At 47.3% G+C, this 14,505-nt stretch overlaps 1 non-coding gene across 1 annotated transcript; it reads left to right on the forward strand.

The window, feature by feature from the left end:
• Positions 1-14,211: 14,211 nt before the first annotated feature.
• Positions 14,212-14,286, forward strand: Trnar-ucu (transfer RNA arginine (anticodon UCU)). Its single transcript has one exon. It is a non-coding gene; the product is annotated as a tRNA-Arg (tRNA).
• The last annotated feature ends 219 nt before the right edge of the window (positions 14,287-14,505 follow it).

Raw genomic sequence — 14,505 nt, forward strand, 5'->3', positions numbered from 1 at the left:
TTAGGGAAGGATGGGGCAGGAAACTGGCCGTGCCCTTTCGCAGGAACCACCCCGGAAGTTACATGTAGCGATGTAGGAAAATCACGGAAAACCTAATACGTAGATGGCCGGACATGGATTTGAAACGTCACCCTCCTGAATGAGAGTATAGTGTGTTCACCACTGCACCACCTCGCACCTGATGGATGCTGCTGAGAAGAGTCACCCTTGCACTATTCCTGAGTTCTACACTTACACATCTCCGCAGAAGGAATGATGACTGTAGCAATTCGGGTAAGCAACAATAAAATGTTGATTTATTTCTCACACTACGCATTTCGGATGGTGTCTCACACCTTCCATTTTGTTGAGGTGAATTATTTACATACATGAAAATAATCTAATTATTTCAAATAAACAACTAAAGAGGGCAGATACCGGCCGAAACAAGCAGTGTGAGGAATAAATCAATTGAATGGTAAAGGTTGAACTTCTTATACCGCTTCTAATTCGAGAGGCAAACTGAATTGTGTGTTGCTGCAATGCCTCACAAATGTTGCCGCTTATGTTTGATAACATTAATCATCGAACTGAATTAGGTAATGATGGCCACTTGCAACACCTTTTGTAACTTATCCTTTTTCCCATAATGGGTTACTTTTTGAATGCCCTGTACATCTAAACGTCTAAAGAGTTTGATGAACGGCAAGATAAAGAAATGAGCAGATTCACTGTTCGCCATTACAACTGAAATACCAGGAAGGATACAAATAAAAATTTTACTTCTTGAGCGTTTCAGTTTAGTACGGAGAAACCGACATTAGGGCATAACCACCAGCGTAACCCGTCAGATGTACTGCGGCTGGTGTCTAAATTAATGGAAGTGAGTCAGAGGTGATGGGATTGACGACTATTACATAATTTGTGTTTGGAGTCATGCTGACCGTGTACTCGGTAAACGAGTCTGCTTCTTCTCCTCCTCCTCCACCTCCTCCTCCTCCCCCTCCCCCTCCCCCTCCCCCCCCCGCCCTGATGACCCGTGATCATGGTGCCCTAAAGCTGCTAAAGCATGATACTTGTGAAGTTATTTGGTTTTTAACTTATTTAGGTAAAGGCATCAGACAGGAATTCTGACGCTATGCTTCGTAATGCAAGCAAGACTACGTAAAATGATGCAATGTTTTGGAAATTCTCAAAAACATAGGTATACGTTGTAGAGAAAGGTGGGTAATAATAATTGAGATCCAATGATGGATTATATTCTCAGTGAAAGGAAGTAAAAGTTACAGAGTCTATTGATCCGCTGGAAACAGAATATTGATTGGTGTCAAACCGAAGAAAGATGGAGCTGTAGAGGATAGGCGACTAATCGACGAATCTCTCTCTCTCTCTCTCTCTCTCTCTCTCTCTCTCTCTGTCTGTCTCTCTCATTCAATGCAAATAATCCAACTAATTTTGGTCGATATATTAAGACCACCTCAAAGAACAGTTTTTATATAGCTAGAATAATACTTTTCAATAGAGAAGTTAATTTCTTAATTATTTATATATGCAGATATTTAGATTTTCTAACGAAAACAACGTATCTAATAATAATCTTCTCGTTTCAGGTAAATATTTGGTGTCCATATTCCAGTCGTTGCGTAAGTATTAATATTTACGTATATAAAGTCCAAGAAGTGTGACCATTCTGACTTAATAGGCACTCTTGCTGCCAGTTTTCTATATCATGTTTCTTTCGGGTGTTTTGTGCCATATCATTGGTGTCTAGAGTATACATCATAGCTTTATCAGTCGTGGTTATGTATGGGGCAACATGAAACTGGCCCGGAAATGTTCCACGCACCCAACTTAACTGCTCCAGGTGGGGATGGTGTAAGTTGGATTGCCTACCTTAAGGTGCATGAAATATTTTCCGAACGTTACATTTTGGCAACACTCTGTATCTGTCCCTTCTGTTCCTCTTAGTTTTCAATAAGTGTACATGGAATTACCGTCGGTAATGATAATACACTCCTGGAAATGGAAAAAAGAACACATTGACACCGGTGTGTCAGACCCACCATACTTGCTCCGGACACTGCGAGAGGGCTGTACAAGCAATGATCACACGCACGGCACAGCGGACACACCAGGACCCCCGGTGTTGGCCGTCGAATGGCGTTAGCTGCGCAGCATTTGTGCACCGCCGCCGTCAGTGTCAGCCAGTTTGCCGTGGCATACGGAGCTCCATCGCAGTCTTTAACACTGGTAGCATTCCGCGACAGCGTGGACGTGAACCATATGTGCAGTTGACGGACTTTGAGCGAGGGCGTATAGTGGGCATGCGGGAGGCCGGGTGGACGTACCGCCGAATTGCTCAACACGTGGGGCGTGAGGTCTCCACAGTACATCGATGTTGTCGCCAGTGGTCGCCGGAAGGTGCACGTGCCCGTCGACCTGGGACCGGACCGCAGCGACGCACGGATGCACGCCAAGACCGTAGGATCCTACGCAGTGCCGTAGGGGACCGCACCGCCACTTCCCAGCAAATTAGGGACACTGTTGCTCCTGGGGTATCGGCGAGGACCATTCGCAACCGTCTCCATGAAGCTGGGCTACGGTCCCGCACACCGTTAGGCCGTCTTCCGCTCACGCCCCAACATCGTGCAGCCCGCCTCCAGTGGTGTCGCGACAGGCGTGAATGGAGGGACGAATGGAGACGTGTCGTCTTCAGCGATGAGAGTCGCTTCTGCCTTGGTGCCAATGATGGTCGTATGCGTGTTTGGCGCCGTGCAGGTGAGCGCCACAATCAGGACTGCATACGACCGAGGCACACAGGGCCAACACCCGGCATCATGGTGTGGGGAGCGATCTCCTACACTGGCCGTACACCACGGGTGATCGTCGAGGGGACACTGAATAGTGCACGGTACATCCAAACCGTCATCGAACCCATCGTTCTACCATTCCTAGACCGGCAAGGGAACTTGCAGTTCCAACAGGACAATGCACGTCCGCATGTATCCCGTGCCACCCAACGTGCTCTAGAAGGTGTAAGTCAACTACCCTGGCCAGCAAGATCTCCGGATCTGTCCCCCATTGAGCATGTTTGGGACTGGATGAAGCGTCGTCTCACGCGGTCTGCACGTCCAGCACGAACGCTGGTCCAACTGAGGCGCCAGGTGGAAATGGCATGGCAAGTCGTTCCACAGGACTACATCCAGCATCTCTACGATCGTCTCCATGGGAGAATAGCAGCCTGCATTGCTGCGAAAGGTGGATATACACTGTACTAGTGCCGACATTGTGCATGCTCTGTTTCCTGTGTCTATGTGCCTGTGGTTCTGTCAGTGTGATCATGTGATGTATCTGACCCCAGGAATGTGTCAATAAAGTTTCCCCTTCCTGGGACAATGAATTCACGGTGTTCTTATTTCAATTTCCAGGAGTGTATTATAGGTTGTTAGGCCACGTCAAGCTACTCTTAAATTTCTCCTTACACAATCTACGTTTCGACTCCCTTGCTAGGAGTTTCTTCAGGCTCTGCTGGTGTCACCTGTTAGCCGAACACTGTCAAACACTGGTATCGCGTTCATTCATAAGAGGAAATTATCCCGCTCTTGTTCGGAAGAAGTGGGATTGTTGGCTGAAATTTTTCCAGCTGCTTTTGGTGGGCCATTGTCATAGCTTAGGCAGCCATAGAAAAAGATAGGTGGAATGTTTACCAACATATTAATGTCGTGCCGCAGAGGTGGTAAACGTTCCTCGTCTCTTTCTCTGCATTGTCACTACACTGTGGCCCACGAATACTAGTCGGAAAAATTTTCCCCAGTAACCCTACTTCTTTAGAATAAGCGCGGGGAAATTCCCGTGTACAGGGCCTACGTGAAAGTGACACTGGTTATTGAGAGGGTTCAGGTAGCGGAGGATACCAGAAGATCCCAGCAGGAGGATCGAAAAATCGATTGCTTTGAAAAAAAAAAGTACTCCCTACGCACAGTCAATGTGCTAGCTGGCCCGCTGGTAAGACCTTGGAAATCACGTGCGTTTCTTTCAGCTTTTGACAATGCTCGTCGGCCCATGTGCGTCAGGACGTAAGCTCCACTTGGTCTTAGTTGAACTGGGATTGTTCCTTCGCGTTTCCATTTCATATCACCAACAGTCCACTTGGGTAGCTATAGAAGGGTTGAAATGTCCCCGGTGGATTAGTTGCTCGGGTGACACCTAATGACTACTCCATGAAGTCACTGAACACTCCTCATCGACACATTTTGCTGCCACTGCTTCACTGCTGACAACTACGTCAAGAAAGGAAGAATGAGTTGATTGTTGGTGTTAATAACGATAATCCTCCTTTGCCTCCTCTGCATTACTGCAGACGACGTGTCACTGAACATGCAGTACGCGTGAGGCGCCTAGTTGTTTCCACTGAACTGTGTGGAAAACGAAGTTTCTGTTATAGTTCACTAACCTGCTGTCTTCAAGTGCAGAAAACAGCACGCGGGTCGTAGGTTCTGTATCTTGAGGCTGAAACTGACTTTTAGCGAGGGCTGCCACTTGCGTATTTTATTATAGCCACACGAGAAGACTACATGATCTTAATACAACACCTTCTGATTCAGCAAAGTACAGGGCTATTACAAATGATTGAAGTGATTTCATAAATTCACTGTAGCTCCATTCATTGACATATGGTCACGGCACACTACAGATACGTAGAAAAACTCACAAAGTTTTGTTCGGCTGAAGCCGCACTTCAGGTTTCTGCCGCCAGAGCGCTCGAGAGCGCAGTGTGACAAAATGGCGACAGGAGCCGAGAAAGTGTATGTCGTGCTTGAAATGCACTCACATCAGTCAGTCATAACAGTGCAACGACACTTTAGGACGAAGTTCAACAAAGATCCACCAACTGCTAACTCCATTCGGCGATGGTATGCACAGTTTAAAGCTTCTGGATACCTCTGTAAGGGGAAATCAACGGGTCGGCCTGCAGTGAGCGAAGAAACGGTTGAACGCGTGCGGGCAAGTTTTACGCGTAGCCCGCGGAAGTCGATGAATAAAGCAAGCAGGGAGCTAAACGTACCACAGCCGACGGTTTGGAAAATCTTACGGAAAAGGCTAAAGCAGAAGCCTTACCGTTTACAATTGCTACAAGCCCTGACACCCGATGACAAAGTCAAACGCTTTGAATTTTCGGCGCGGTTGCAACAGCTCATGGAAGAGGATGCGTTCAGTGCGAAACTTGTTTTCAGTGATGAAGCAACATTTTTTCTTAATGGTGAAGTGAACAGACGCAATGTGCGAATCTGGGCGGTAGAGAATCCTCACGCATTCGTGCAGCAAATTCGCAATTCACCAAAACTTAACGTGTTTTGTGCAATCTCACGGTTTAAAGTTTATGACCCCTTTTTCCTCTGCGAAAAAAACGTTACAGGACACGTGTATCTGGACATGCTGGAAAATTGGCTCATGCCACAACTGGAGACCGACAGCGCCGACTTCATCTTTCAAAAGGATGGTGCTCCACCGCACTTCCATCATGATGTTCGGCATTTCTTAAACAGGAGATTGGAAAACCGATGGATCGGTCGTGGTGGAGATCATGATCAGTAATTCATGTCATGGCCTCCACGCTCTCCCGACTTAACCCCATGCGATTTCTTTCTGTGGGGTTATGTGAAAGATTCAGTGTTTAAACCTCCTCTACCAAGAACTGCGAGCTCGCATCAACGATGCTTTCGAACTCATTGATGGGGACATGCTGCGCCGAGTGTGGGAGGAACTTGATTATCGGTTTGATGTCTGCCGAATCACTAAAGGAGCACATATTGAACATTTGTGAATGCCTAAAAAAACTTTTTGAGTTTTTGTGTGTGTGCAAAGCATTGTGAAAATATCTCAAATAATAAAGTTATTGTAGAGCTGTGAAATCGCTTCAGTCATTTGTAATAACCCTGTACATGATCAAACGAAATGTTTACAAAAATGTATCTCTACACTATTTGTGGCACGTGTCTGTGTCTCATGACTACCGGAGTGAATCTTTTGATACTGAATACTGGCAAACACATCATGCCACAGACAACATTACTGTACATCTCGACTGACTAATCCAGAGTGACGAACAGGAACTTAAATAAAAATTGGAAACACATACTACGACAGACAATATGTCTGTTCTTCTCGACTGCCTAATCCAGAGTGTCGAACAGCCCGAAACACTTCGCGCGCCATACCAGAAAAGGCGTGACCCGAGCGATTCCGAAGTGCTTCGTCTGCAATTTCGTCAGTCTTTTGTTTTTTATTTAAATTGTTTTTAATAATTCTAAAATGACTGATTGATAGTCAGCTGTTGAGAGATATTTATATTATAAAAGTGAAGTCATTCCAATGAGTAGTTTAACTAATAATAATAACTATACTTTAACGTTTTGGCGCCCTTGCTCCGAACACATAAGCCAATCACAGAGCAGTAGCATTATGCAGGCGGTCTTTCTCACGGTCTTTCTAACCTCTGTGACAGGTACCTCACACCACATTTCGTCATCTATATACGAGGGCATTTCGAAAAGTAAAGATACAATGGCTCGCAGTCCTTAAATATAACATTTATTTATAAAACGTCAGTTACATCTTATTAACTGGATTATTTGTTATTTTTCGACTTAATCACCCCCGTTATCCAAACATTTGTTAAGTCGGTGCACAAGCTTTTGTATCCCACAGTCATAGAAGGTTGCCGCCTGTTGTCGGAACCACATTTCAACTTCATTTTTGATCTCTTCATCGTCGTGGAATGATTTTCCACCAAGATGTGACTTCAGGTAACGGAAGACATTGAAGTCGGTGGGCGCAAGGTCAGGGCTGTATGGTCCAATACGTCCCATTTGAATTGTTTGAGTAGTGCTTTGGTTACGAGCGCTGTGTGAGGCCGAGCGTTCTCATGGAGCAAGCGGACTCCACTTGTCATCATTCCCCTGCCTTTGTTTTGAATTGCCCTTCGAAGACGTTTCAAAGTCTGGCAATATGCAGCAGCATTAATTGTCGTTCCAGGAGGCATAAATTCCAACAGAAGAATGCCTTGTCTGTCCCAAAAAACAGAAGCCATGATTTTCTTCGCTGAAATCGATGTTTTGCATTTCTTGGCTTTTGGTGAATTCGCATGGCGCCATTACATTGATTGTTGGCTGGTTCAAATGGGTCTCAGCACTATGGGACTTAACTTCTGAGGTCATCAGTCCCCTAGAACGTAGAACTACTTACACTTAACTAAGCTAAGGACATCACACACATCCATGCCCGAGGAAGGATTCGGACCTGCGACCGTAGCGATCGCGCTGTTCCAGACTGTAGCGCGTAAAACCGCTCGGCCACTCCGGCCGGCCATTGATTGTTGCTTGGATTCAGGTGTATGGTGATAAACCCACGTCCCGTCACCTGTCACAATGTTATCAAGGAACTCATCACCTGCTTCAGTTAACAGTTTTGGAACCCAGCGCGCACACAATTTCCTGTACCCTAACTTGACAGTCACAACGTCATAAAGAGTTGTCATTGACACGTCCAGTATGATCTGTAGCAATTCTTTCAATGTGAGACGTCTATTCGCACGAATTGCTTCCTCCGTTCTCCTAAGAAGGGCATCAGAGATCACAGATGACCGACCTGTTCTTTGTTCGTCACGAACATCGGTCCTACCTTCAGAGAAATGACGACACCATTTAGTTACATTTTGTCGATTCATAATGTTCCCATAAACGGAAACAATTTTTTTGTGAATATCCGCTGGTCGTTGACATTTTGCATGAAGAAAACGTGTGACGGAGCTCACTTCGCATTTGGTGGGATTCTGAATCGGCGCAGCCATTTTAAACACGACCTACTCCAACCAGAAGCAACGTTCAACTGCCGAACGACCGCGAGGAGAAAGCTAACGGTTCAAGGTTAACACCAGTGTTGCCAACTTGCTCGCCAAAACTCTTCTGTTCCTCTGGCGTACGGTGTATCTTTACTTTCCGAAATACCCTCGTACTTCTTGCATCTCCACTGCTCTGGGTACAGCTTCTTGGAGCCTAATATGATGGCTGACTAAGCCAGAAATATTACACAACACAGCACTCCCCGCCTTCTTCTGGATGGTCAGCCCCTCGCGACATCTTGTGCCCAATTCCGTAATACGCAGGGGTGCCCGCATACTTTTCGTCAGGTAGTGTATCTCATCAGTTTCTCCACCGCTCCATGACTGCACTGTTATTGGGAGCACATTAGTCGGAAACGAAATGCAGTAAGATCTGCAGTGGATAGGCACTTGGTACAGGGAGTGGCAACTGACCCTTAACGTAGACAAATGTAATGTATTGCGAATACATAGAAAGAAGGATCCTTTATTGTATGATTATATGATAGCGGTACAAACACTGGTAGCAGTTACTTCTGTAAAATATCTGGGAGTATGCGTACGGAACGATTTGAAGTGGAATGATCATATAAAATTAATTGTTGGTAAGACGGGTGTCAGGTTGAGATTCATTGGGAGAAAATGTAGTCCATCAACAAATGAGGTGGCTTGCAAAACACTCGTTCGACCTATACTTGAGTATTGCTCATCAGTGTGGGATCCGTACCAGGTCGGGTTGACAGAGGAGATAGAGAAGATCCAAAGAAGAGAGGCGTGTTTCGTCACAATGTTGTTTGGTAAGCGTGTTAGCGTTACGGAGATGTTTAGCAAACTTAAGTGGCAGACTCTGCAAGAGAGGCGCTCTTCATCGCGGTGTAGCTTGCTGTCCAGGTTTAGAGAGGGTGCGTTTCTGGATGAGATATCGAATATATTGCTTCCCCCTACTTACGAGGGGGGACCCAAAAGAAACCGGACTCAGAGGGCGCTGCCACTCGTAGACGTAGTGTAGGGTTCTCACGCTAGATGGTGTTAGTAGAGACCTTCATGAAACAGCTGTGCAGACGGCGTCGGTGTAGAGCTGAACGTGCAAGTGTGGTATTGTGTTTCTCTGACTGTTGGCGGGTTACCTCTGCAAAGTCATTATGGCAACTTTGGTTCAAATGGCTCTGAGCACTATGGGACTCAACTGCTGTGGTCATAAGTCCCCTAGAACTTAGAACTACTTAAACCTAACTAACCTAAGGACAGCACACAACACCCAGCCATCACGAGGCAGAGAAAATCCCTGACCCCGCCGGGAATCGAACCCGGGAACCCGGGCGTGGGAAGCGAGAACGCTACCGCACGACCACGAGATGCGGACCTTATGGCAACTTTAAAAGAACAAAGAGCGAGTGTGAAATTTTGTTTCCTTCTTAAAAAAACTGCAACGGAGACACACCAAATGCTTCAGGAAGCCTTCCAGGAGGACGCTATGAGCCGCACACAGGTTTTCGAGTGGTTTGGTCGCTTTAAACGTGGGGAGATGTGTATTGAAGACCAAGCTCGTTCTGGACACCCTTCAACATCGCGAAATGAGGAGAACATTGAAGAGGTCCGCCAAAAGATCAACGAGGATCGTCGCCAAACGATCGACCAAATTTCAGCAGAGACAGGAATCAGTTGGAGCTCGTGCCAGCGGATTTTGAGTGAGGATTTGCACATGAGACGTGTTGGTGCTAAAATTTTTCCGCACTTTCTCACACAGGAGCAAAAAATCATCCGCATGAATGTGTGTTAGGACTTGAAAACAGAGACTGCACGTGATCCAAACTTCTTGAACAAAGTCATTACGGGGGATGAAAGTTGGTGTTACGGGTATGACCCAGAAACCAAGCAAGCGTCAAGCCAGTGGAGGACTCCCAACTCTCCGAGACCAAATAAAGCAAGGCAAGTGAGGTCAAATGTGAAAACGATGATCATTGTCTTTTTTTATGTTCGTGGAATTGTGCATTGGGAATTCGTAACCCCTGGCCAGACTGTTAACCAGCACTTTTACTTGGATGTTTTAAGGCGTCTGCGAGAGGATGTGAGGAGGAAACGCCCGGAACTTTGGCGATCAGGTGACTGGTTTCTGCATCACGACAACGCTCCAGCACACACGGCCTTACGAGTGACCCATTATTTGGCATCTCAGAGATTATGACAACAATCCGGTTGTTTTGGGTCCCCCCTCGTACACCTCCCGAGGAGATCACGAATGTGAAATTAGAGAGATTCGAGCGCGCACGGAGGCTTTCCGGCAGTCGTTCTTCGCGCGAACCATACGCGACTGGAACAGGAAAGGGAGGCAATGACAGTGGCACGTAAAGTGCCCTCCGCCACACACCGTTGGGTTGCTTGCGGAGTATATACGTAGACGTAGATGTAGGACTCCGATGCTACCGGCCCTTGACCGGAATCTCTGACCAGGCCTGGTAACAGCGTTACACGCACATCCCAAGTCGAGATACCACAGCCGCGGTATTGTGGCGGAGCCGTCGGTGAAGTTTCGCAGCGCGCGGCGCACGGCTGAAGTTTTCCAGTCGGGCTGTCTCCTCCGCCCCCGGAGCAAAGCCGCGGACGCGCACGCGACGCGACGGCTGTCGATAGTGGTTGGCGCGCCCGCCGCCTGCCGCCTGCCGCCTCCCGCATCCGAGAGCACTCGGGCCCTGACAGCGGCGGAGGCGTCGCCGTCTCTACAGATGTGGGGCGGGCGAGGCGAGACGCCCCTGAAAGCCCGCCTGCCAAACACTGCAGCCGCGCGTACCGCGAGCTGCGCTCCACGCCGGTTGTTCATCACGTGGCTTCACCGAGTCTCGACACCGGAACGCTGTACGGTGCCCACTGAATCCTTGTGGATAAGCGTAAATTTAAGGTCATGTGGTGTGAGATGGGAGACTGGATCACCACCATGGCGGCCATTTTGGAAGCTGCAGTCGTGGACGTATCTTTTAATTTTCAAATGGAAAGCGAGTCGCATAGCTAAAGACTTACAGTAGAAAAACAGGACTGCCCTCCATTTGAACATGGCTTTTCCCATTCCTGTTGTGTCCTCATTGCCACTGTAGAGTGTTGCACCAAGGAATCAAGGGAGAGGATGTTGCTTGGTGGCCGGCACTCTCTTTCTATAACCACAGCTGCACACATTGAATCGTAAATTTAATTTCAAAATCTTTTCTTAAAGAATTTACTTTATTTACTAGCGATTCATCAAGAACATTAACACACTAGGTGAGCGTGGAAGTAGTTGCCAGGAAGCACCCTCGAAATATCAAGTTAGAATTTTATTTAGAGGCAGACAGAACAGTATAAACAGTTTGAGCCTTCGGGCTGAGAAGCTTGCCTGCTCCCTTTCAACACGGCCGTAGTCATTACGTCTCACAACAACCTCTAAAAGAGTACACTGGTGCAAACCTGCAACACACCAGATTACTTTAAAATAAAAATTTTTTAACAACTCACACAAACACGTAAACTATGCACCCCTAAGAGGGATGCAAATGGTACAACACTCAAATTATTTGCCATCGAAAGAGCAATTTTTTTAAAGGACTCTTACGGTGGAAGGGTCGCAACCTTATAACCTAAAATGACTATTTAAATAAAACCCATAAAATGCAGACTTACATAAAATGTACAACATGCTCTACATTACATATATACCACCTCGCAAGATGATAGACAAGATAAAAACATATTTCAAGAATTCGGCCTTTAAGCAATAAATTCGTTAATACTGAATCCGACAACAGAGGCAGCTATTAACGTATGGCAGATTGACAGGGGGGGGGGGGGTGTTACTAAACAACCCGAACCGCAGATTGCTCTAAACCTCCCCAATTCCACAAGCGAAAAACGGACCACCCAGTTCACAAATAACCACCTTCCCGCGGGTGGGAAAACGGAGAAGAATGGTGGGACGACCCCAAAACAAAGCGGCTGGTGACCTCACCAAGAAAACAAGTAGAATTTAACAAGTAAATGAAACACCATACCACTAATCACTTAACTTCTAATAACTGAGATTTCTGGCAAAGACCTGGCGCAGCACCCCCAACGCTCTCCCGAACCGTCCGCTGCCTGCCGCTTCAACGGACGCAGGAAGGCGTGCCGATCTCCCGTCTCACAGCGTCGCAGCTCGCCCCGGCCAGCCCGATGTCGTGGGTTCGCTCCTGTTGCTCTCGTGTGAACCGCGAAGCCACTACCCTTTTCTATACGGCGCTGCCCACTGGACTCACGTGGGGACCTCACATGCGCCGACGCTCAAGGCGGACAAGTCATTTCGTGTCTCAGTACGCGACCGACCGACCAACCGACCGATCCGACCGCCAATGACCGTTGCCCGAGCAACTCGAGCAGACTGGCGGTCTAACGCGCAGACTCAGATGCAGGAACTTAGCCTCGACCGGGCGACCACTAGCTGAATTCTGTTACTGGCGGAGTGGCAAGACTCTCATTTTCTGGCTTTAAAGTTTGATCCAAACGACAGACATACTAGCACTCCGATTATAGACAGACACTAACTGGCGCAGAAATGCAAACGAGAGACAGACCAGCAACTGGTTCAAAAAAATGGCTCTGAGCACTATGGGACTCAACTGCTGTGGTCATAAGTCCCCTAGAACTTAGAACTACTTAAACCTAACTAACCTAAGGACAGCACACAACACCCAGCCATCACGAGGCAGAGAAAATCCCTGACCCCGCCGGGAATCGAACCCGGGAACCCGGGCGTGGGAAGCGAGAACGCTACCGCACGACCACGAGATGCGGGCTCCAGCAACTGGTGACGCGAGACTGACCTAGCCTCACTCCCACTGACCAACTGAGCGACTCGCCCAGACTGACAGACTGACCTACTGCCAAGCCGATAGCGCCCCTTAAATGCACGTGAACAGGCAATTTTTCCCTTTTCCCACCAGAGGGAGACACCAAAGCTGCGATTGCTACAGCGGCGCCACCACCAGAAACGGAAGGCGACTGCTTTACACTACGCGCTGCGGCGCGCTCTTCAAAACAGCAAATTTTCCCACGGCTCACACTTGTACGGGGCTATCCACAAAGTACATTACGTTTTGGAATTAAAAATAAATAAAGTATTGGAATTTTTTTATTATATACAGATGAAAGCCACACTTAAATACTACTTTTCTACATAGTTGCAATTTAAATTAAGGCACTTATCGTAGCGATGGACGACCTTGGAAATTCCTTCGTCCGTAAAATTCTGCCGCCTGCGCCTTCAACCACGTGGTTACCTCTTCTTGAAGCTGTGCGTCGTCATCAAAACGCTGCATAGCTAACCACTTCTTCATTGCTGGGAATAAGTGGAAGTCGCTCGGTGCCAGGTCGGGACTGTACGGCGGATGAGGAATCAACTCCCACTTGAAAGATTCGAGAACTTCACGAGTGGCATTTGCCGTGTGGGCCCGGGCGTTGTCGTGAATCAGCAAGATCTTTGAGCCCAACTTTCCCCTGCGCTTGTTTTGTATTGCTCTTCTGAGGTTGTGCAGAGTTTGGCAATACCTTTGAGAGTTTATTGTAGTGCCTCTTTCCTGGAAATCCACAAAAATCACACCTTTTCTGTCCCAAAAGACAGTCATTACATGGTTGAAGGCGCAGGCGGCCGAATTTTACGACAAAGGAATTTCCAAGCTCGTCCATCGCTACGATAAGTGCCTTAATTTAAGTAGCACCTATGGAGAAAAGTAGTATTTAAGTGTGGCTTTCATCTGTATATAATAAAAAAATTTCCAATACTTTATTTATTTTTAATTCCAAAACGTAATGTACTGTGTGGATAGCCCTCGTACTAACGGGGTTTTTATTCACATGAACAGGAATGTACTTATCTTTAAGAGAGTCCATAGGCTGTGGTGAAGGCTCTTCTGTAATAGTGCACGTTAGCCTCGCTGCTGGTGAAGTACAGTACAAATCCCGCTATGCGATCAACGACAGACGCCAAACTGGAGTGCGAGTTGGTGCGTCGGTGACTGAGCTAGTGACTGAGACTGGGACAATCAGCTAGAAAATGAGAGTGAGCCCTCCGGTCACCGACAGCGATCTGACTACTTGCGGTCGAAAGGGCAGTCTTACCGAGTCCCAAAGAGTTCGGGCAATGCGTGTGCATCCAGCACAGAAGAAGAATGTCAGTGCCCGGTTACCCTTAACTATATGAAGACGGTATCTGTTGTTTCGGAAATTGTTTGCCGCAACTAATGAGTATAATGGGCTGGGGTACTACGAATGTAGTGTGTGGACATTAAGTTGGGAATGTGGGTCTCACGGGGAGCGTGCAAGGGATAAATCCCTGCAATCGCACTATCCTCTGTGCTCTCGGTGGCTCAGATGGATAGAGCGTCTGCCATCTAAGCAGGAGATCCCGGGTTCGAGTCCCGCTCGGGGCACACATTTTCAACTGCCCCCGTTGATGTATACAACGCCTGTAGACAGATTCATACTAATAAGTGGGCTCAGATAGCCAAGTTCTTTGCAAATTTGACTCGATTCTGTGATCACTGAAATAACTTCAAACATTCTGTCAACTAGCGATATTTCATTTCGATTTCTCCCACCCCTCTCCACCAGCCCCTTCTGGGTGCTTCACGTCTTTGGCAGGCACCGCA

This window comes from Schistocerca nitens, chromosome 1 (genome assembly GCF_023898315.1).
Source record: "Schistocerca nitens isolate TAMUIC-IGC-003100 chromosome 1, iqSchNite1.1, whole genome shotgun sequence".
NCBI lineage: Eukaryota > Metazoa > Arthropoda > Insecta > Orthoptera > Acrididae > Schistocerca > Schistocerca nitens.